The 21696-nt window shown below is 43.9% G+C and overlaps 1 pseudogene; it reads left to right on the top strand.

Annotated features, from left to right (window-relative positions):
* The window catches only part of LOC8023715, a 53003-nt pseudogene that overhangs the window by 12692 nt on the left and 18615 nt on the right, over positions 1–21696 (top strand).

The following is a 21696-nucleotide window of genomic DNA, read 5'->3' as shown; positions in this document are numbered from 1 at the left end:
CTCGGATCCGCCCCTCCGAGGGAACCGCATATAAATCGATTTATCCACAAAACTATCGCGCCATTTTCATAACAAATTTAGCAGGATTATAGGAATATACAATGGATCCTAGCAGTATAGTTATCTCATATTTTATTTTTGGCGTGTAATAACCCCTTTAAACATAATTATCTATATTTTATTTGGCAATGTAAACAAAATATAAATATAGACCGTTTTAAAGTTTGAAGGCAAAGGTAGGTTCAGTGTGTAATATCAATCTCAATGTAATTCGCAAAAAAAAGACAAAAAACTGAACGAAATCGGTTGCCAAGACATGTTCGGTGTTTTTTACAACGTAGTAGGTATGCTCAATATAAATTTAAGTCTATTCTTACACTATTAAGCTATGAAAGTACAAAAATATGTTACTAATTGTTTGGGTCAAGCACAAATCAGATATCATCAACGAAAATCATTAAAACTCAAAGCCCCGCCGTTTTTTAGCGCTTTGGGAATTTCTTTTTTTAATCAAAACATGCCCGAACATTCAAATAAGAAACGCCGTTTTTCCCGCGGTATACGCCACAATATGTAAAAACATTGAAGTAGTTCACTATACTCGTTTGTACATCAAGAACAACAGTAAAAAAAGTTCGTCTCCTCGCGGAGAATTACCAATTCAATTGCAATTTGTGATTTATGTAGATGCAGTTTAGATTAGATACATGCTACCACACCAAGACGTACTCGTTTCGAACGCCAAAAGCATCGCTACTTCCTATGATAACCAAATCTTGTAAGAACTACATCTCACGGCGTATAAACACTGAGCAAAACTTCCTTTTTTAGGTGAAAAGGAGTATAGAAGTAAGAATGTACTCCACCGCCGGTAACCCAAATGAAACCAATATGCAATATGTAACGTCTTTAGAACCACAGATGCTTTAGTAATGCTCAATACAGAGCATGTTATTATAAAAACGTGCTATAATATTTATTCGAATTTCAACTACGTAGTTATTTACAATACGTTAATTCATACAAATTGAGTGACGATACGTCAACCGCTAGAATGCATATACTATTGTAATGTTTCAAAAGGCATTTTTCGCAAGGCTGCTTTTACACATATGTAGGATTCTGTGTTTTCGGAGTTTATTTTTCTTCAAATTTGTGTGTGTGTGTGAGGGAGGGGTGGAGGGGGGGGGGGGCGGGGGCGGGGGGCTGGAGTTTATTTATTTTCGAAACTTCGAAGTTTATAGAAGTTCATTTTTGTCTGATTCCCAAATCTCCGAAATTTAGGGCTCAATTTCGCAGTGTTTCACATGAAAAGTAAGTAATATCCGAGTGTAAACGCATGCTGCATAAAGAAAAATAAAACGCGCCCTTATCTATTAATATTTCTCTAGCAGGATTTGAAGTTGGCGCCTTTTCTATTGACACTTCTCATTTGTCCCACGGCAAAAGTTGCACACATCTGTGGCTTCGATAAATGTCGATACCTTAAAAATAAACTCCTGGAGGTAGTCGCTGGGAAGCACGTATTTATCCCATCCTATTTCATGCCACCTCGCGGCCACGCGAGGTCGAGTGGTAAAGGATGTAATAGGGAAGTTTCTACTTCCCTATGAAATTTTCCAATTTTATGCAATCTCTATGGTCCATAGCTTTAACTGTTACAAATACAAAACCTCTCCTTCCTCTTAAAACACAAATAGTACGGCCCAAATTGGAAACCTATACAGAGGCTTCTGTCGTGACCCAAAAGTACATTCACATATCGTCCTGCAACTTGACGAGATAAGCGTTAAGACCCCTTTTGTCAATTATCCGAGATTCGAAAGACAATTACTGCGGTGGCATTTTCCCGGGACCATTGATCGTGTACGCTCATCAAACTTAATTTTAAAATACCTCCATTTAGTTTATACGGGGGGGGGGGGGGGGGGGAGGGGGGAGGGGGAGGGGAAGGGGAATGGGAAGTGGGAGAAAATGGCACATAAAAATTCGGAATTTATCGGATAAATCCGAATTGACTAAAATTTTAACCGGCAGGTGTTTTTCGGAGTTTTTCGGATTTATCCGGAAACATGGAATTCTACAGATATGCTATTTATTAAACTGAAAATTATTAGCGCGTGCTTTGTGATCACTAGTAATTATCACTTTTACAAAATTATTTTAGGAGAATAGCCTTTAAATACATAGTTCGATAATCAACTACTTCTGTAAAAAAATATAGGCGTTTTGCCGGAACTAACGCACCAAAGGCCTTCTCTTTTTTTGCAGGGCGAACATACCGGATACGATTTCTGGTTGGACGAAGACATTCATATACACCCAAATAACCGATACTCAACTCATCACTATACAGAAAGAGCAGTTTCTCTCATAAGGTCTCACAACCCTGAACAGGTGAGAATTGAGGGATCTCAGCTGATGAAGGTTTCATTAGGCTTAAACATTTCTAGCCGTTGTGTTCAAATATAATGCAATACACGTATTCATAGGCTTCATCTAGTTATATCATCACCAATGACTTTCAACCATAGAACCACCAGCTAGAAATATCAATTTTCACGATTTTCGAAATTTGCCGAAACACACGAATTGTTTGGTTTTTTGAAGTTACCGGAATGCACCAATGGGATGGTGAACAAATTAGGCGCTTCCTACTTCATCCTTCTTTAGAATTTATTATTAGTTTGCTTTTAGTTCTTCTTTTTGTATCCACGTACTACAGAGTTGATAGCAGAGCGAACACACCGGTAATGATGACGCTGCCTTGCTGATGATAACCACTTAGAAATGCTGGAGCAACGCAACATACATCTTTTATATTGATACTGCGAAAATTCAAATTACCCTTGCGCAGCGTTCTGATTTTTTTCCCCTAAATGTTTTGATCATGTATATTTCATTGGCGCTGCCCATGCAATATAGGCATCGAGAAACATTGTTGGTATAGTAGTCAAAAACCTGTTATTTGTAACGCCAAAAAGACATAAATAAAACGCCAAATATTGAAAATGCTCTTTAGAGCACGCAGTCATTCTCGACTAGAGCTAAGAAAGCGACGACTACGGTTAATCATTTTTAATATTCTCAACGACTACTGCTCAGTTGTTCTTTATTCTTTCAAAGACCGAAAAGCAAAAAGGGGCAAGTGGAGGTCGGGAAAAAAAGTGTAAAATACCGAATTTCCAAGGGGATACGACTCGGATGATAAAAGACATCACTCGAGACTTGTGGAGTGATAATGCTAAATGAAGTCTTGTTTTTTGGTCTTAATGCATACTGGGTGAGATATAATTCGTTGGCAAGAGCTGCAGTAAGTAGATGCTTTTCGACACAGAATTTGGTTGGTCGGCAGCCATTATTAATCCAGAATGTTTTATTGCTATTCCCGCGTCTCGTATAAATGTTAACTAAAAAAAAAGCCTGAAAGTGTTGCGTTCATAATGCACAATTTATACAATAAATAAATATTATTTAACATGTTAAGTCTTACTGCGAATGTTTGATTGAAACTGGTGAAAAAATAATCACATCTCGCATATCTTAGTGTCGAATTTATCTACATACTAATTGAATTCAAACACTAAATAGAGACACGATAGCTGCATATAAATAAAAAACAAATATGCTGTCTTTTTTTTTTTTTGGTTTGGGCGGGAAAAGGGGGGGGGGCAGATGCGTGTATTCTTTGAAAAAAGAAGCCGAGAACGTCAAATACCAAATTTATTTGTCGGAATAGAGCAGCAAAACGTGATATGTTTGAAGATGGCTTTAACCAAATTCCCTTTCCCATTGCGACCGAGAAAGTCCCCGTTTACCATTTCCCATTCTTCTACATTGTATCTGCCGAGAAACTGAAGGAGAAGGGGTGATGAGAGCGCGCAGGGACATCGGAACGACCAGCTCCGACTATGACGGTTGGTGGGTAGACGTGAAGCTAGCTGACTTCGTATCTACTTACTCTTCGAACGCGTTCCATTGCGAACGCGGAAAGCTGAACGCCGGAGTTTGGCGATGGAAAGCGTTCAAAGTGTGAGTAGAGACAGAGACAGCTAGCTTTGCTCCAACTCACTAAAGATCATTCCAACCAGAGCTCGGAGTTTTCACTTCCCGGCGCCCTCTCATTACCCCTTCTCCTTCAGTTTCTCGTCGCATTGAATCGTTTGTGTTTTGAAAACAACGGTTTTCGCATACGAAAACTATTGTCCCGAGACATGCGAGTCAGCTACGCAATAGTAAGCAAAAAGAAGTTTGGTAAGCTGGCGGAGTGAATTGAAAAAGGTCTAAAGTTTGAGGCCTATCCCCCAGCTCTTTTTCCTAGTTATGGGCAATGGACATTTCATTGAGATTTCGTTTTAGTTAAAATCGAAACGCACATGCGGGTAATTTTAGAAATACATAGTGAAATCGCTCGTTACCGAAGTGACAGAGCATGTGCTTGGTTTTTAGTAAAGTACACATGTATTAATAATTCTTCGCAGGCGTTAATTGCCTGGTTCATTGCCAAGTCCAGATTTGTTTAAATGTATAAAAGAAACCCTAGAGATGTAGTGCCGTGAGCCTCAAACAATAACTGTCCTAGCGGAATTGTTATTCGCCCATTAATCTAAAACACGAGAATTAGTATTACTATCAATAATTATCTTTGCAATAATTTGGCAAAATTGTATTAATAAAAGGAACATCGAGAAAGTGATCCGAAATTAGAGCGATTAGAAATGTCAACAAAAGCGTCAGCTACAATTCAGCATAAGACATAAGGATAGGTAACTATACTGTATAAACCACATAACCCTGGTGAAAATTTCATTTTATCGAATTTTGTTAGATACAATTATTACGAAAAAAAATTGGTCCCGCAGTTACTATCCCATGCGAAGGAATATATCGTACAAGATATACTCCAAACGGCAAAATTTTGCGCCCAGGAAATAATGGCAAAACTTTCTCTTTCCTACCATTTTATAAATATCGACACCGAGAAAATAATGTTCACCGCTATATGCACTCTGTTGAACCTTTTTCATTCTCAAAATAAGTAAGTATAGTATAATATATGTGTTATATTCAACTTCATTATATTTTTCGCAGCCACTCTTCTTGTATCTTAGTTACCAGGCCCCGCACGTAGGCACGGGGCCGTCGCTTCTTGAAGCGCCGGAAGAAAATATGAAGAAATTTCTCCACATCCCGGAGAAAAATAGGACAACATACGCTGGTGCGTACTGCTAAACCTATGCCCTAATAGTTCATATCAGTGTTTAAGAACACATATGGTTTATGTACGAAATGAAGACAAAACGCCGGACGGTTTATCGGCATTTCTTTTATTTTAATTTAGTCGATTGGTACCGTTCATATAACTGCAAATCCGAGTTATAATATTTGCGTATAGACATAAACAAACCGGGAAAAAGCATAACTGAACCAGCTATTGTGACCAATTGTCATAATTAAAAAAAAAAATAAGAAAATGAGCAAGATTTGAAATGTCAATTTCTGTAAACGACTTAATTTTCGCGGGCTCGAATCTTCGCGAATCGGGCCGCGAAGAGGAGGACACGAGAGCGTGTTGGGCCGTCAGAACGCCGAGCTCCGCTTGAAATTATTAATGGGTATACGCATAGCTAGATGTCTTCGTCTCTACCAACGAGGAAGAGGGCCTTAGAGCGATAGACTGGCAGCTGAAAGTAAATGTGCAACATGGCCGCAGCCATGTTGCACATTTTTTTACCACTAGACGCGTGACCTTATAGTTTTACGTCTAGAGATTGACGAAGTACCGCGCACAAATCATTGCTTATTGATCTTTATTAACAGTACCGACGAGATAAGCTATGTCTCGTTTATTTTAAGTCCAAAGTGTTATTTTACGACAAAAACTCGGCCATCTTCGAATGCCTCCACTAGATGTCGCCAGCCGCGCAGCTGCATTCTGGGTTTTTTATCGGAGCTTGACACTGATCTCTGGGGCTAACACTTTTGAAAAAAAAAAAAAAAAAAAATAGTTGATCATGTTTTTTTTACAGCGGTCGCAATACAAATCTCGGTTCAGTTTTGCGTAAAAGCCTAAAGATTCGGTACGGTGGCGTGTCTAGTGGTCAAAATTGTACAACATGGCGGCAGTCAAGTGGGGGTCACTTTTGCCTCGTGAACGCGATACCAGTTTATCGATGTAAGCCCATTTTCCTCGTTGGTGTCTACTCACTTTTCAAACGCGTTCGAACGCGAACACCAAACGCCGGCTTTCGGCAATCGAACGCGTTCAAAGAGTGAGTAGAGACCTTTGCGCCTACCCAATCATGATTCGAACCAGAGGCCGGCCCTTTGACGTCTCCGCGGGCACTCGTCTCCTCCCCCAGTTTTTCGTCGCCTAGTCATTGAAAGAACGAGAACGGCAGCGCGTTTCTTTCAAACGCACGGCTTCCAGCACGAGCTTCGTTGCCTTCCGTGGTGCTTTGGTTGCGCGTGCACGCTCCTCGAGGCGCTCACGATATGGCGAAGCGTTATCGAAAGCAGGAAGCTCGGATTGGATGTGGAAAAACTGAAGGACCCTTCGTATCATTCTCATCAAATTATATATATAAAAAAAGCAAGCATGTTTCGGCCATATTTAGCGAACTGTTAGACGCGCAGCATGTGTTGCTAATGATCTGAGCACATGCTCAAAGCATGTGTGACGTCGCGTGACGTCATGAGGTCGCGGGACACAGTAACGTCACAGCTTCACGTGATCTCATTAGGACTCGTGTGTCTGTGTAATGCCGGAACGCAACCCAGCAACGTGACGGTTTTCTAATAGAATCCGGCTGATAAAAAAACAATAAAAAGACATTCTGCATGTGATATTTACTTTAGTGTTCAAACAAGTGACTTTTAACTTACCCTCCCTTGTGTAATACCCGCACACGGGTCCTCAAACTAAATACATAAAATAAATGAAATTAAAAGGTATCGCAGCATTGTCATGTGTCACATTCTATTAAAGGAATGGTGGATTCACTTGACCAGTCAATCGGAACGATCATGGAGGCGCTTCAAGAAGCTGATTTGATCGGCAATACAATCGTTGTGTTTACCTCCGACAACGGCGCACTGCCGTGGGGTGTCAAGTCGAACCGCGGCTACAACTGGCCCCTGAGGGGAGGCAAGTTCACGCTCTGGGAAGGCGGCCTCCGGACCACCGCTTTCATCTGGAGCCCACTGCTCGAGAAGAGTCGCCGAGTCTCCAACCAGATGATGCACATCGCCGACTGGCTTCCCACGCTCTACTCCGCAGCTGGTGAGACATTTGGGCTGTTCAGACTCTGTATGCTACTACACTTTGTTTCATTGTAAGGCAGAGCGCAGACGAAGGTTGGAAGACAGACAAACACCAACACACATTGTCAAAGCGGGAACGACCGGGAATCCACCGCGTTTTATCGGCTTCACTGGTGAAAAAACGTAGAGAAGAATGACGAACGCCATGGCGTTCTGCATTTTGACGCGGTTCGATTGGCCGGAACTGCTCTTAGCGTTGTTTGCGCTCGGACGTGATGTGAAATCAAAGTACACTCAATTTCAGAAATCTGGAACGTTTATTACGGACTAAAAATGAATTTTCTGCAAAATATTCTGGAGAACGAATAGCTGCAATCTACAGGGGGTGCTCGGCGTATGACGAAGCTGAGGATAAATGTTAGTCCAGGTCTATCAAAACAGCCTACGCTGTGTCATTGGCCATGTTGTGTCACCATGCATGCTCAATGGTACACCGCGAATGAAATTTTTTGGTTTAGATAAGTTTTCCACCGGGTCAATCACCATGCAACCTCCGCAGATCGCAGCCAATGGTTCTTCCAGTCGTGCTTTGCGAGAAAGTAGACGCTCCATATTTCTTGGAGTGCAACCACTGACATCTCAAGTAGTTCAGAAGCCGAAGCAGTGCAAGAAACGACAGACCGCATGGAGGTAAACACAGACAGAACGCCGTTTTACTGTGAAACATTGCTGAGCAGTAAACAATTAAAGGGGCCCAGTAAATGCTAAAGTTGAACCTTTGGCAAGTTGGTACGACATACCTCAAAAGATGAAAGCACCGCAAGAAACGACGGACCGGATGAAGGTGGACGCAGACAGAACGCTGCGTCCGGCTTTTTTTGCGGTGTTTTCAGCTTCTGAAGTATGTCGCACCAACTTGCCCATGCTTCAACTTCAGTATCTCAAGTAGTGCAGGGCATTGTACTGATACACTAAAGTGCAGGACATTGATCTTAGCGACAACGCGTGCTCGTTGAGTACGTTGAGCGCGGGGTGGGGGTGGTGTATCGAATTCGGTTGAGTTGTGGTCGAGCATACCTCGAATAGACGGGCCGTTATGTCAACAACCGAGCGCGCGAGCACGCTCTGTCGCTGAGTGACTTGCATGTGTAAGTCAAACTTGTCCATATCACGATTCTAGGGAAAGGGGGCTGGTAAAACTTCAAGAAAATTGACGGAAGCGTTTGAGATAGGAGGAGAAGTCGCAACAGGGGGGGGGGGGGGGAGGGGGTGTCAGTCAAACTTCTGTTTTTTTACATAAGATGAGGTAGCCTTTTCGAAGCTCATGTCGATGCGATAGTGGTGTTGATGGTTAGTTTAATGTTTTTTTAATTAAATATTCAGTTGAAGTCCCGCGCTTGTCCCATCTGCAACTTCCTGGTCTTTTTTTTTTATTATTATTATTTCAGCGCCGTTCTACGTTTTGAATTGAAGCAGGCAGCAACCAGTCTAAATTAATATCCGGCAATGAATTCCGATAGGTAAAAGTGGGCGTATATGTCTTTGCGCTTGACAAAAAAAGCAAATATTACGAAAAATTTTAACGTAATAAATAACTTGCAGTAATGGAAGGGCTGCACCATTTGCGCCAAATTGCGCTATGAACGAAAGTTTGCTACATCTTGCGACAAAGTGTCATCTTTGCTACGAATTGCGCCACATCTGCCTAGATGGGCTTAAGCATCGTAGAAGTCGGCGAAAAAAATATACAAAAATTAAAGACGTTTACAAATTTCTGTAACGCGAAATTAGAGCGCAGCTCTTGAGGAGGAGGAGGGGAGGGTACGAAAGGGAAGGTATGCCCCTCTTACTCCTTCGTGCCCTCTATTCCTTCCCTCCTCCTCTCCTCTTCTCCTCTTTTTAGTCTCCCCTCCTCCTTCTAAGCTCCTTCTCCTCGTCTTCCCCTCCTCTGTACCTTCCCCTCCTCCTCCACTACACATGTGACGTCAATTTTCCCGCCAAATCTAGCGGAGAAACTGAATTTTTTCATAGGTGACGTGAAAACAAGACATCAAGCCATTTCAGGTATTTTCCCCGCTGAATTTAGCGGGGAAAAATTGCTGTTGAGGTCACGTGATGTCGATTTTACCGCTACATCTAGCGAAAAAATTGAATTTGTTTATGGGTGACGTGACATCAAGTCATGGGACGTCATTTCGCCGCTAAATTTAGCGGGGATACTGAATTGCTGTTAAAGTCACGTGATATCAATTTCCCGCTAAATTTAACGAGAAATCGAATTGTTGTTTACGTCACGTGACGTCAATTTTCCCGTCAAATCTAGCGTATAAACTGATATTGTCCATAGGTGACACTAAGTCATATGGCGTCACTTTCCCCGCTAAATTTAGTGGGTAAACTGAATTGGTGTCGAGACTCCCGTGACGTAAATTTTGCCGCTAAATTTAGCGGGGAATTGAATTGCTGATCAGGTCACGTGAAGTCAGTTTTCCAGCTAAATCTAGCGGAGAAACAAAATTTATTCATAGGTGACGTAACGCAAAGATTGACGTCATTTTCACTGCAAAATTTAGCGGGGAATCGAGTTAGTGTTGAAGAAGCGTGACGTCATTTTTCCTGCTAAATTTAGTGTGGTTACGTCGACGCCGACAGTGACGCCGACGCCCCGAAACTCAGAAACGGGTGCCTAAGAGCTGCGGTCTAATATGCGTTCTACAGCATCTCTACTCACCGTATAGTTGGTTTAATTTAGGTAAAAGCACAGTCGAATGCCCGAACACACACAACAATGAAAACAAACTGAAAGCGCAAGTTACGGGACATTCGCTGCGCTTGATTTAGTGGATGAACAAGCACGTACAGGAGGATGGACGAAGGCATCATTTTGGCGCTCTGACGCTGCTTGGTTGCTCCCTTTGGCTCGTAACGGTGGCTGCTCTGATAATTAAGATGAAACGACGCATAGAGGCTTCTTGTCAACCGCGGTGGCCTATTTATACACTGGCGGGTTGATTGCCGATATAGTCTAAATTTCCAGACGACGTCGGTGGGAGGCGCTGCGGGCAGCCGGAGATTGCGGACAAGCTTCACATGTGCTACGCGGTGTTTTCTAAGGTTCGGCCTAAAAATAAGTTTTTTCGCCGAAACAAGTGTTCGAGTGATCTCGCGAAGTGATCCGGACTCTTCCGACACCTACACCTGGTCGGTGAGCGGAAAGTCTTTTGATTTACCGAACTCTTCCTGTCTGGCTCCCACGAGGGCCGGCTAACTCTCGATAGACTTAGCAGCCCTAGGCGAGCCGAGTCTGGGAGATCCGAGAAGGCCGCCTCGTTAAGCCTAACCTAACGGAACTTTTGAGTGCGGCATGCGGACCAGCTTGACTATGGTTCAAGGACCAAGCAAGAGACCCGATACCGGAAAGACTATTGGCTACAACCCTGAGGAGAGGGACCACATCAGGCTAGATCCGACGCGACAGCCGCTACCTGTTGAATAAGTCCTGGAAGGCTTCCCCGGAAACAGGGACGCTAGACCCGGCAAGTATTGGGTTCAAGTGTTATATAAAAAGAAAAAGAACAGAGGCGAGAGCAGCAAACGCTCATCGCTCAAGCGCACGAGCGGATCTATGCGCCAGCAACCGGAATTAAAACTTTCCCGAACAAGCCTCTGCGACTGCCGATACTTCAAGTGTTCAAGTCCAAGATCGTCGCTAAGCCCAAGGAAGTGGTTGCACTCAAGCTATTCAAGACTCACATTGTAGAGGCGGTACGACGGACACTACGGAAGGAACTCAAGGGTAGTTCCGTCAATCGCCTACTTGAAGTGCAGAACATTAAACAACGAGTGGGACGACGCGGTTGGTCGTGCTGGCCGGAATCAAGGTTCTTCGCTTCTCGGTCGAATACCTGGAGCTGGGAGCCTACCACGTCGCACCAGTGAGGGAACTTTCCGCGGGGTGATCCTTGTAGTCCGGACGGAATTTACAGATGAGGAAATTTTACAAAGGACTGGAGCCAAAAGGTTTGAGGTTCTCGACGCGAGGAGGCTGGGCAGGTCGCAGTCAGTCGTCATCACCTTCGCTGGGAAGCAAGTTCCATACACGGTAAACTTCGAGTGGATAGAGACGCCGTGCTTTATCTAGAAAAGGACCAGAGGGAGGGCTGCCTCAACTGCGGGGAGGTCTGCCATAGGGCAAACGTCTGCTCCAAACTTAGGGGATTCGCCTGCACGCTCTGTGGAACTGCCAACGCAGCTTAGGAACTCCCGTGTACACCGAAATATTCTTTGTGTCGGAGGCTTCACCATACTTACGACAGGTCCTGCCCCGAAAATGTTTCCTAACCGGGCCAACCAAGCAGTCGGGAGAAGGAGCCCGAGAAGGAGCCCGAGCAAACAGTCGGGAGAACCGCTGGTGCGATGGCTTTCGTGGGAGTCGTCGCACGGCGAGTGAAGGTCGCGCTCGAGGAGCCGCTCGTGCATCTGCCAAGGGTCTACGTTACACAGTAGGGGTAGTACTCCTCCGATGCGACGCATACGAAACAAGGTGGGGAAGAAAGCCGGAACGAAACCGAAAAACGAGACATGTATCACGGGGAATACGGGGCAAACCGAGTGGCCAGTTCTCGCACCAGGGACCCAAGCGAGCACGCAAGAAATGCAGACCAGCCTCGAACTGCAACTGCAGAAGCTCAAAAGGGAACTGGACCAATATAAAATATCAAATCTAAATAAAATACCATTGCTTCAAAGGAGAGTGTTACGCTTTATTGGAAACGTTCCTTATTTATTCCACACCGAATCAATTTTCAAAAATACAAAATTATCATTATATATCGATTGTATGTATACCTTCTGACTAGGTCATGTTGTTTTTCATCACCAGAAGTGATTGCTTTGTGAGGCATACATCAAATTTAACCAGAACTATAACCACCATCCGCACCAGCTGCTCGGAGGAATGGAGGGTGTCCCGTTATCGTACAAATTACGGCTTGCAGTCCCTTTCTTATAACCTACCCATATTACTCAATAAATAGTTTATACATAATCTTGACATTTATAGTTTAAATCGTAAATCACTGTACCTACATTTTGTGTAATATGTATTAAGTTATGTTAACCTTTTAGCTGAGGCGTTTTTTGCATTTTGTTACCCTGATTTTTTTTCCTGCTTCTTGGTCACCAACTGCCAAGCTCTCGGGACCCGGACCTAGTCAAGCCAACAAAGATTACCTTCTTTGTCCGTGGCTCCGGCATCTGTACTTGCAGATGCAAATAAATTATTTGATTTGATAAACAAGCCTGCGAAGGGGTCAAAAAAGAAAACGAGCGGCTTAAGCGGTCCACGAAAACTGCGAAGCCAAGAGAAGAGCTCGCACAACTCTCGACATCCATCGCGGAGGCCATTGCTCAAGCGGTGCAAGAGATCAAGCAAAGTCAACTCAAGTTCTAGGAACACACTACCAACCGGCTGATATAGCTTGCGCAGCGGGTACAGGAACTGGAGAAAGAGAACAGAAAGTTGGCATTACAGCACCACAAAATCATTAAGACTCCAGACATCAAAAGAAGAGAAGTCGGAGGGGGATAGCTGGAATCGAAACAATCGGACACGGAATTATGCACAAACCAGAAGTAAAAAATATGGCAATCAAACTGCCGATGGATAGGGCGCAAGAAGGCTAGCCTCAGCCTGCGGGTGCCCGAGGAAACCAACCCTCCGGCGGTGATTATACTACAGGAACCTGGGAAGAAAGCTGTACATATTAAGGAATACGTGGCCTACGAAGCGGACCAATGCGTGGCTACCCTGGTGCATAAACAGTATTCCGCAACTAAGCAGGAACTGGAGAGCCAAGGGAGTTCGTACTGCTTTCTCACGGTGATCCCGCACCAATAGAAAGAGAGCGAACTGCACACAATGAATGTCTACAGCAACCCGAAGGACCAAAGAACCGACATTCAGCAACTGATCTTTGAAGCCGTGAGGGTGGCAAACAGGAAACCGGTCGTTATTGCCGGGGACTTCGATGCCGCCCACTCGGCTCGGGGGTACAGCTTTATCACGCTCAAGGGAAGACGACTGGCTGGAGCTATGAACCGGGCACGTCTCACGTTACTGACGGACCCAGATCACCCCACGAGGGTGGGAACAAGCTCATACTGGGACAGCTGCCCGGACCTGACGCTAACCAAGAACATACGTGACGCGAAATTAAAGAATCTTGGAGAACAACTGAGCAGCGATTACAATATACTGGAAAAGCTCGTGCACCAGGCTGGATGGACAAGAAAATTTTGGAAGGTTAAAATCGTAGACTGGAACAAGTGGCAAAAACACCGGGGCATCTCGTCGGGCTACCATCGACAATATTGAAGTCTGCACCAAATACATGATTAAAAGCGCGGAACCCTTCAAGAAGGAGCTGGAGCGTATTGAGAAGGACCCGGAGGTAAACCCGCATTTTCTACACTTGTGGGAGTCCCTGCGAGCACACATCAAACGCTGGAGGCGGCAACGCTGCAACAAAGCTCTCAAGAAGAAAATAGGTGAACTGACCACAAAGCCCGAAGAGTATGTTGTTGTCCTGGGCAGGCCAAACTGTATGACTTGTGCAGCAGCATACAGGGCAACCTCGGACTCGCCCAAACATGGAAACTTCTTGGGTGATTTCAGATAAGATCGACCAAAGGATGGCTAGTCGACATTTTCAAATCAACTGATGTTTTTATATGTTATTGTCTAGTGTCTGGTATGAACGAATCCAAACTTAGTTTTGACTAGAAAAAATACTTGGGGACAGGAAAAATCGTAAGGCATGAGGTGGTGGACAGTTGCATTAACGCGCACTGGTGGAGGGGGCCCGTTTGAGAGTGAATAACTAAAGCGATAACATTAGGAGAACTCTAATACGTTTTAGGCGCAAACTATGGGTATAGCTTGCTTGTAATATAAAGTAATCATATTTATTTAAAATTTATTTATTTTTCTAAAAATTGACAAACATGCCTGCTCGAACGACAAATGGCAAAATTTGGAGGTCTGTATCTCATGAAATAATTTAATCATTATGATATAATTTGCAGATATTATTCTTCTAATATATAGCTAACATTTACAAAATAACTAAGGTATCTGTGTGATACAATAGTTAGGATATATTTAGTCAAACATGGAAAAAAAATCAAACAAAGAAAAATTCCGATGCGAATAAAAAAAAAACACCACCCTCGATTTTTTTTTTTTAAATTTAGGTAACCTGTTATACTCTATTTCGGCATTCATTTCCATTAAAAACATGTTGCATGATTTTATTGAGAAAGAAGATACAACTCCCCAAAGTAGGGTCCTTTTTCAAAGCCTACACTTAGCAGTGTTTTATACAAGAACTGACTCTGAGTTCCAGTTTCATGAAACCAACACACATCATTTATATATTTTTATTCAGATGAGGCCAATGATAACTAAAGAAATCGTTCACACACTTAAATTAAGGAGAAACTACTGTGTACAAAGAGGTATCATATTACGCACTAGTGATCCGAGAAAAGATCATGCAGCCATCGACCACTAGGAACTGTGTTTACTTTATTCTCCTGCGACACTATATGCTATTCCCTCTTCCGCTCTACCTTCATCTCTCTCTCTCTCTCATATATATCCCTGATATATATCCAGAACAAAAACATGTTCAAGCATTCCCTTTCTGCGTGGTAGTGTTCTGTGGCTAGCAAAAATCATTTCCTCGCTAAGCTCACGATTATGGCAAAATAGTTGCCGGAAACCGCAGACGACACTCGTCGCTAGTTCTGGCAAAACGGCCGATACAATCTTTTTTTCGCATTTCCCCGCTCGCTGTCAAGGACAAGCGGGTTCGCTTCAACCAGCAAAACATGGCCGCCGACGCCTGTTTACTGAGCAGTCATGCCTGTCGCCATCTCACTCGCTGGCGTCACGGGTGATAACATCAGGCACAAAGGGGCACACCAACCGGCAGCATTATCCCCAAATACTCGAGCCTCGCGTAAATACATAGAGTGTAAACGCTGTCGCCATGTTATCGTAGTAAGACCGCCCCCCGCCCCCCCTCCCCCAACGGGGGACTGCAGTACGCGACGGCGTACTAACACAACGGTGACGATATCGACATCGCGGGCTCCGAATTTTCCCATAGTTCTACTCCACGGGCATTTCTCGACACGCTTGATATTGTGTACGCCCGCCGGGAAGGATTTCAGGCGCGTAGTTAAGATAAGGCGGTTCTCCGCGGCAAAAGAAAGCAATTTCACAAAAGCTTAAAAGCGGCGGCGACGCGTGTGCGGTGAACGCTTGTAGTTTTGGTGTAGACAGGGTGTGTGTGTTCTCGTTGTTGACACCAGCCGGTGATAAGGCACTGCAGGCGGTAGCTCAGTACAGCAAGGGCTAATCCGAGTGACCATCAACGTAACCCCACCGCCAACCCCTCGCGAACCGGTCGCCGACATGGCTCAGGCTGTGTCATGAACCACGTGGTAGAAGCTCGGGTGCTTTCATATCAGCGCGTTGAGGGACGACAGTGCGATTCCGGAAAGTCTTTTTCGAAGGCCGCTGACCACAATTTTTTGTCTGGAGACTTTCCCTCTTTCTTCCTTTGACGTGGATGAAGCTTTGCCGACAGCCTCAGTTGTGACCTCTCTTTTCAAATGTACGTCTGCAGTGAGTGAGCTCCTCAGCCTCGGACTTGTCACTTGTGCACCCAGTAGTTCTTTCACTTGGCAATTATATGCCATCAGTTGGGATTTAATTTCTATTATTTATGTATGCATTATGAAGACGTCCTGGAGCTCCGAACAAGTGTTTTGTGCAGATTACTTTTGCAAACACAAAAAGACTATACCAAAGCAGCGGAATTTTCGAAGTGTTGGCGAGTTGGACCTAAACTCGTTGAAGCAAATTCTTCCGCCTGACTGTTCCACCAAAGTGAGTGCGACGGACTACCTGTGCTACCATTGCTTCATGCACATCACTAAGGAGATCTCGATGCGAAGCTCAGAGCAGTGCCCTGACACATTTGTGCCAGCTAAAGAAGCAATTGAAGATCTATATCGCAGCATACTACCTACAGATGTGTCGCCGCTGAGACAACCAAGCGTCGTAAGAAGTCGGGACAGGCCTGCCTATGTCAAGAGAAAGCAGACAGAACTGGAGCAGGTTGCCGTCAAGAATATAGGCTCAAGGCTACGTATTGCGTACGACAGGGACGCACCATCGGGGTCGTCCGAACCAACATGCTCCACATGCACTGAGTGGGTGGACAACTTTCGGCAGGCCTTTGAAACCGCCACCTCTCTCCGGGAACGTTGTCAACTGCTTACTCTCCTGCCGTCAACACTGACGAAGAATGAGGTTCAAAAGATGATTCCACAGGCCTCAATGTACCTCATCAGTAAATCCCGAAAACTCAAGGAAAAGCATGGCGTGTGGTATGAGCCGGATCCTTACACGAGGTGCAAGGTGAGCCCTGAGAACCTGTCTGCTGCCCTAGAGTACTTCACGAAAGACGAGCTACAATGTTCGCGCCAAAGTCCCAACCAGAAGGACGTCATCTCTGTCATGCTCAACGGAGAGAAAACGTTCGTGCCAAAGCGCTTCATGACACGCTCAATACGAGAGGCCTTCCGTATATACAAAGACAAGCATCCCGATTCCGGCGTTGGGCTAACGAAATTTTATTCGTTGCGCCCTAGATGGGTCCAATGTATTCCACACCAGGAAGTGTGCGTTTGTGTGCGCTGCGCCAATTATTATCTTTGTATTGCCGCTCTAGAGAACGTTACAGGCTCAACATTCAACACTGGTGAAATGAACTCGGCATTTCTGTGCGACCCAGCAACAGAACTGTGCCTTCAAGGAGACTGTGATCACTGCCCAAAAGGCCAGTTTCTTACACTCCAGGAACTTGATATCCCGGAGGATGAAGAGATTGTGCTTGCAACATGGGAGTCCGGCGACCTTGTGAAAAAAACTTTGGAACCTGAGACTTTCCTAAAAGTCATCCAAGTGACGGTTGAAAGTTGGGTACTTCACAACCATATCCGGCAAACGCAAGGTAAAGCGATCTACGATGAAAAACAGTGCATGCAACGCGGGAGCATTGTCTTTCATTTTGACTTTGCTGAAAACTGGACCATCGTGCTTCCTGACGAAGTGCAAGCATATCACTGGAAAAAAAAACAAGTTTCGATATTTACATGTGTAGTGACGACAAGAAAATCTACAAACAGCTTTGCCATCATCAGTGAGGACCTGTGTCACGAGGCCGCTCACGCTTGCTTGGCTCTAGAAAAAGTGAAGGAGTGGGTTGAAGACAACGTTGCGGTATACTCGTACGTGACGTACGTAAGTGACGGCGCCGCCAGTAATTTCAAGAATCGCTACCAGCTTCACCAATTTGCAAAGGACGATTGCCCACAAGCCCAGTGGTTATTTTCTGCATCTGGTCATGGGAAAAATGCATGTGACGGAGTTGGCGGACTCGTGAAGCACCAGGCCACGCTGAACAACCTGAGAGAACGTTCAGTAAGCGCAATTCAGACGGCCAGGACAATGGTGAGCGTTCTATCAAAGAAACTGAAAGGCGTGCATCTTGTATATCTGGACGAAAATGAGGTTGTTCGGTATCGTGAACAAAAAAAAGAAGAGTGGCTGACGGTGCGCGCCTTCCCTGGCATTCAGTCTTGGCACGCGTGGCGGCTCAGCAAGTCATCAACAGAAGGGACCTGTGACGTATATGTAGCACGGACAGTCAGATCTGCTTGGAAGCAACTTTATTAAATGGGTACAGAGAGGAAAACCTTAGCGTAAAGTGCCGAATTTGATTTCCCAAGGACTGCTCATTTTGAATGCAGGGACATCTTATTTATCACATTTTTCTTCACGGGGTATTTAACCTACTGTTTTTGTTGGTGGTTACTAATAATTTTTATCTGATCACTATAAAAAAAAATCCCAAAATGTTATCCTCGAGCAGGATAAAATATATCGGCTTGCCACGATTCATTCATCCACCGAGAGCATCGAAGCTGCTCCAGTTAGGCACTATGGCATCCGTCACCTGAAATTGTTTGTAATCGTAAATACACAGCCAACCTAAATATCTTACTATTATATCTTTGTTTTTGTGTGTGGAAGTAAAGTTATTTATTTTACTCTAGATGTAAAATATACCGGAAGGTACAACTTCACACTGCATCATCTTTTCTCAAATCATTAGTCTCTAATATGATACCACTTTGTACGCTTATGTAAAATGCTGTATATAGTTTCTCCTCCCTTTTACTGTGTGACCGATCGCTCTTTTTATCAATGACCTCATCTGAATAAATGTATATAAAAAATTTGTGCAAGTTTCATGAAACTGGAACTCAGAGTCACTTCTTGTATAGGACACTGCTAAGTGTAGGCTTTGAAAAAGGACCCTACTTTGGGGAGTTGTTTCTTCTTTCACAGTGCAATGATGCAACATGTTTTTAATAGAAATGAATGCCGAAATAGAGTATAACAGGGTACCCAAATTTAAAAAAAATCGAAGGTGGTGTTTTTTTTATTCGCATTGGAATTTTTCTTTGATTTTTTTCCCATGTTTGCCTGAATATATTGTAACTATTGTGTCACTCAGATACCTTATTTATTTTTTCAATAATAGTCATATATTAGTAAAATAATGTCTGCAAGTTATGTAATAATGATTAAATTATTTCATGAGATACAGATTTCCAAATTTTGCCATTTGTCGTTCGAGCAGGCATGTTTGGCAATTTTTAGAAAACTAAATAAATTTTTAATAAATATTATTACTTTAAATTACAAGCAAGTTGTACCCATAGTTTGTTTGTAAAAAGTTTTAAAATTCTCCTTATTTTATTGTTTTAATTATTCACTTTCAAACTTGCCCCTCCATCAGTGCGCGTTATTGCAACTGTCCACCTCCCCCTGCCTTACGATTTTTCTTGTCTCCAAAGTATTTTTCTGGTCAAAACTAAGTGTGGATTCGTTTATACCAGACACTAGACAATGTCATATAAAAACATCAGTTGATTTAAAAATGTCGACCAGCCACCCTTTGGTCGATCTTATCTGAAATCACCCTCTTCGCGCCCTAATCCACCCGGAGAAGACGAGAACGGCCACGACCAATCGTCTCACGGAGTTGGTGTACAAGATCAAAGAATCGCAGGACGAAATCAAACAGCTTTGACAAGAGATACACCTGCTTAAGCTCAGGCGTCATCCAGCCTGAGTACAAAGAAGTACATGAAGATATCCGCAGCCCCGGATCCGGACGCCATCGCGACCAAGCGCCTATACAACATGGACGAAGGGGCCCTAAACGAACTGGTATAACACTTTAACAACTAATAGACCAAAGGCATCAAGCGGGACGTGTGGAAAAGGGCTGAAGTGCGGTTTATACCCGAGCCGAAGAAAGAGCTGAATATAGAACCTTCGCCCCATCTCTGCTAGCATCGTGCACGGGGAAGTCCTTTGAAAGGGTAATCAACTCGAGATTAAGAAAATACATTGAGAAGAACTCTTCTCTACCCAACACACAATTCAGACTCAGGCCGCATACCTCCACAAAGGGTGTACTCTTCTGGCTGTAGGAAGACTTGTTTGAGTAACCCTGAAGGCCCAGCCGAGGTGCGAATTCGAGTGTCCCTTCCGCGGGTCACTCTGGGCGGACGCGTATCACTTCACCTGTGCCTGCCGGAACATCCCCGACTGGACCAAATACAAGACCCCAAGGAGTTCTCTGACTGTCAATAAAAAAGTTTTCAACAACAGATGATGTCGGCGATGTCAGGAGCTAAAAGTTGCGAGAAAACATTGTATTGTAGTATTTTTATAATCGAATAAATGCAAAGGTGCAAGCGAGCTGAACAAGAATGAGGAACATAATCCCTGGGGATTTCCAGGGATTATTTTCGTCGGCATTGTAGTAGGATGGCGACTATTGTGCTAATACAAAACCAGAACCCAGGTTCTTGTACTCCTGGTGAGGCGACTTTATTATCATGTCTGCCGCATGCCTCCGTGCCGCCTCTCACCAAAGCGCGCGCGTCGAGCTTCACCGCTTTGCACCGGAGTGAAACGACGGCTGACATGGGCGAGCGCCTTGGTTGGCGCGATAGGCTCGGAAACTATGCTCAGTACAATCACAGGCGTGCCTTCTTCGGTCTTGGTTGTCGGTTGATCTCTAAATCTAAATAGCTATACCGAAAAAGAAAAATTGAGGGTCTATATTTGAATAAATACAGTAGTCAAGGTAGTTCCCTTGCAGCTGTTGATCGAAAGAGCAGCGAACTTTGACTTAACTCTGGTTCAACACCGCTAAAGAGCCATGCAGATTTTAAAGCACGAGTGTAGGAGGTATTTGTAATATTTGGTGGTGGTTCGTTTTTAAGTTTATAATATTAGAATTGTGTTTGGCAGGTTTATAAAACTTGGGGGGCGGACTTGTTTATAGACCTGTTAGCGGATATGCCGTTTTTTTTGTATGTTTGCAGAAATAATTTTTACATGTTACAACTACCCGGTGCAACAGTGGGAGGGGAGAGAGGCTTTACCCCAATTGAAATGTTGCGCTATGAGTCATATTTTACCAATTTTTAGTACCCATTCCCATACAAAAATGATCTATGGACGTCTATAGAAAATCCTATGGTGAGCTATCACCTTCTATGGCCCTCTATGGTCAGCCATTAGAAACCATAAAACACGCTATAGCCACCTATAGGAAAATGTATGTCTTCAAAGCTTTAGAATCTCGACCATTCCGATTTCTATACCTGGCTATAGAATAATTTATGACTACGCAGCTATAGACTCGCGACTATTCAATATTCTTTAGCGAGCTATAGAAATATGTATGTCCTTGATGCTATAGATTCGCGACTATTGAATGTGCTTTAGCCGGCTATAGAGTGGTGTATGTCCCTAAGTCTATAGAATCGCGACCATTGAATTTTCTTTAGCCTACTCTATAGCGTTTTATGTCACCAAAGCTATAGGCGTTTGACCTTTCAATATTCTTTAGCCGGCTATAGAGTGATGTATGTCCTTAAATCTATAGACTCGCGACCATCGAACTTTCTTTAGCCGTCTCTATAGTGTTTTATGTCACCGAAGCTATAGGCCTCCGACCATTCAATGTGCTTTAGCCGACTATAGAGTGGTCTATGTCCCTAAATCTATAGAATCGCGACCATTGAATTTTCTTTAGTCGACTCAAAAGTGTTCTATGTCACCAATGCTATAGCCTCCGACCTTACAATGTACTTTAGCCGGCTATAGAGGGATCTAGGGTGCCTTCATGTGCGCTTTGCTTAGGGTGGTGGCATCTCGCCATTTTATCCCACATGTTTATTATTATTTTTTGTTCAAAAGCGCGTGAA

This window comes from Ixodes scapularis, unplaced genomic scaffold (assembly GCF_016920785.2).
Source record: "Ixodes scapularis isolate PalLabHiFi unplaced genomic scaffold, ASM1692078v2 PGA_scaffold1__304_contigs__length_218370807, whole genome shotgun sequence".
Lineage (NCBI taxonomy): Eukaryota > Metazoa > Arthropoda > Arachnida > Ixodida > Ixodidae > Ixodes > Ixodes scapularis.
Note: the sequence above shows the minus strand (reverse complement) of the source record. Positions and strands in the feature narration are given on the sequence as shown.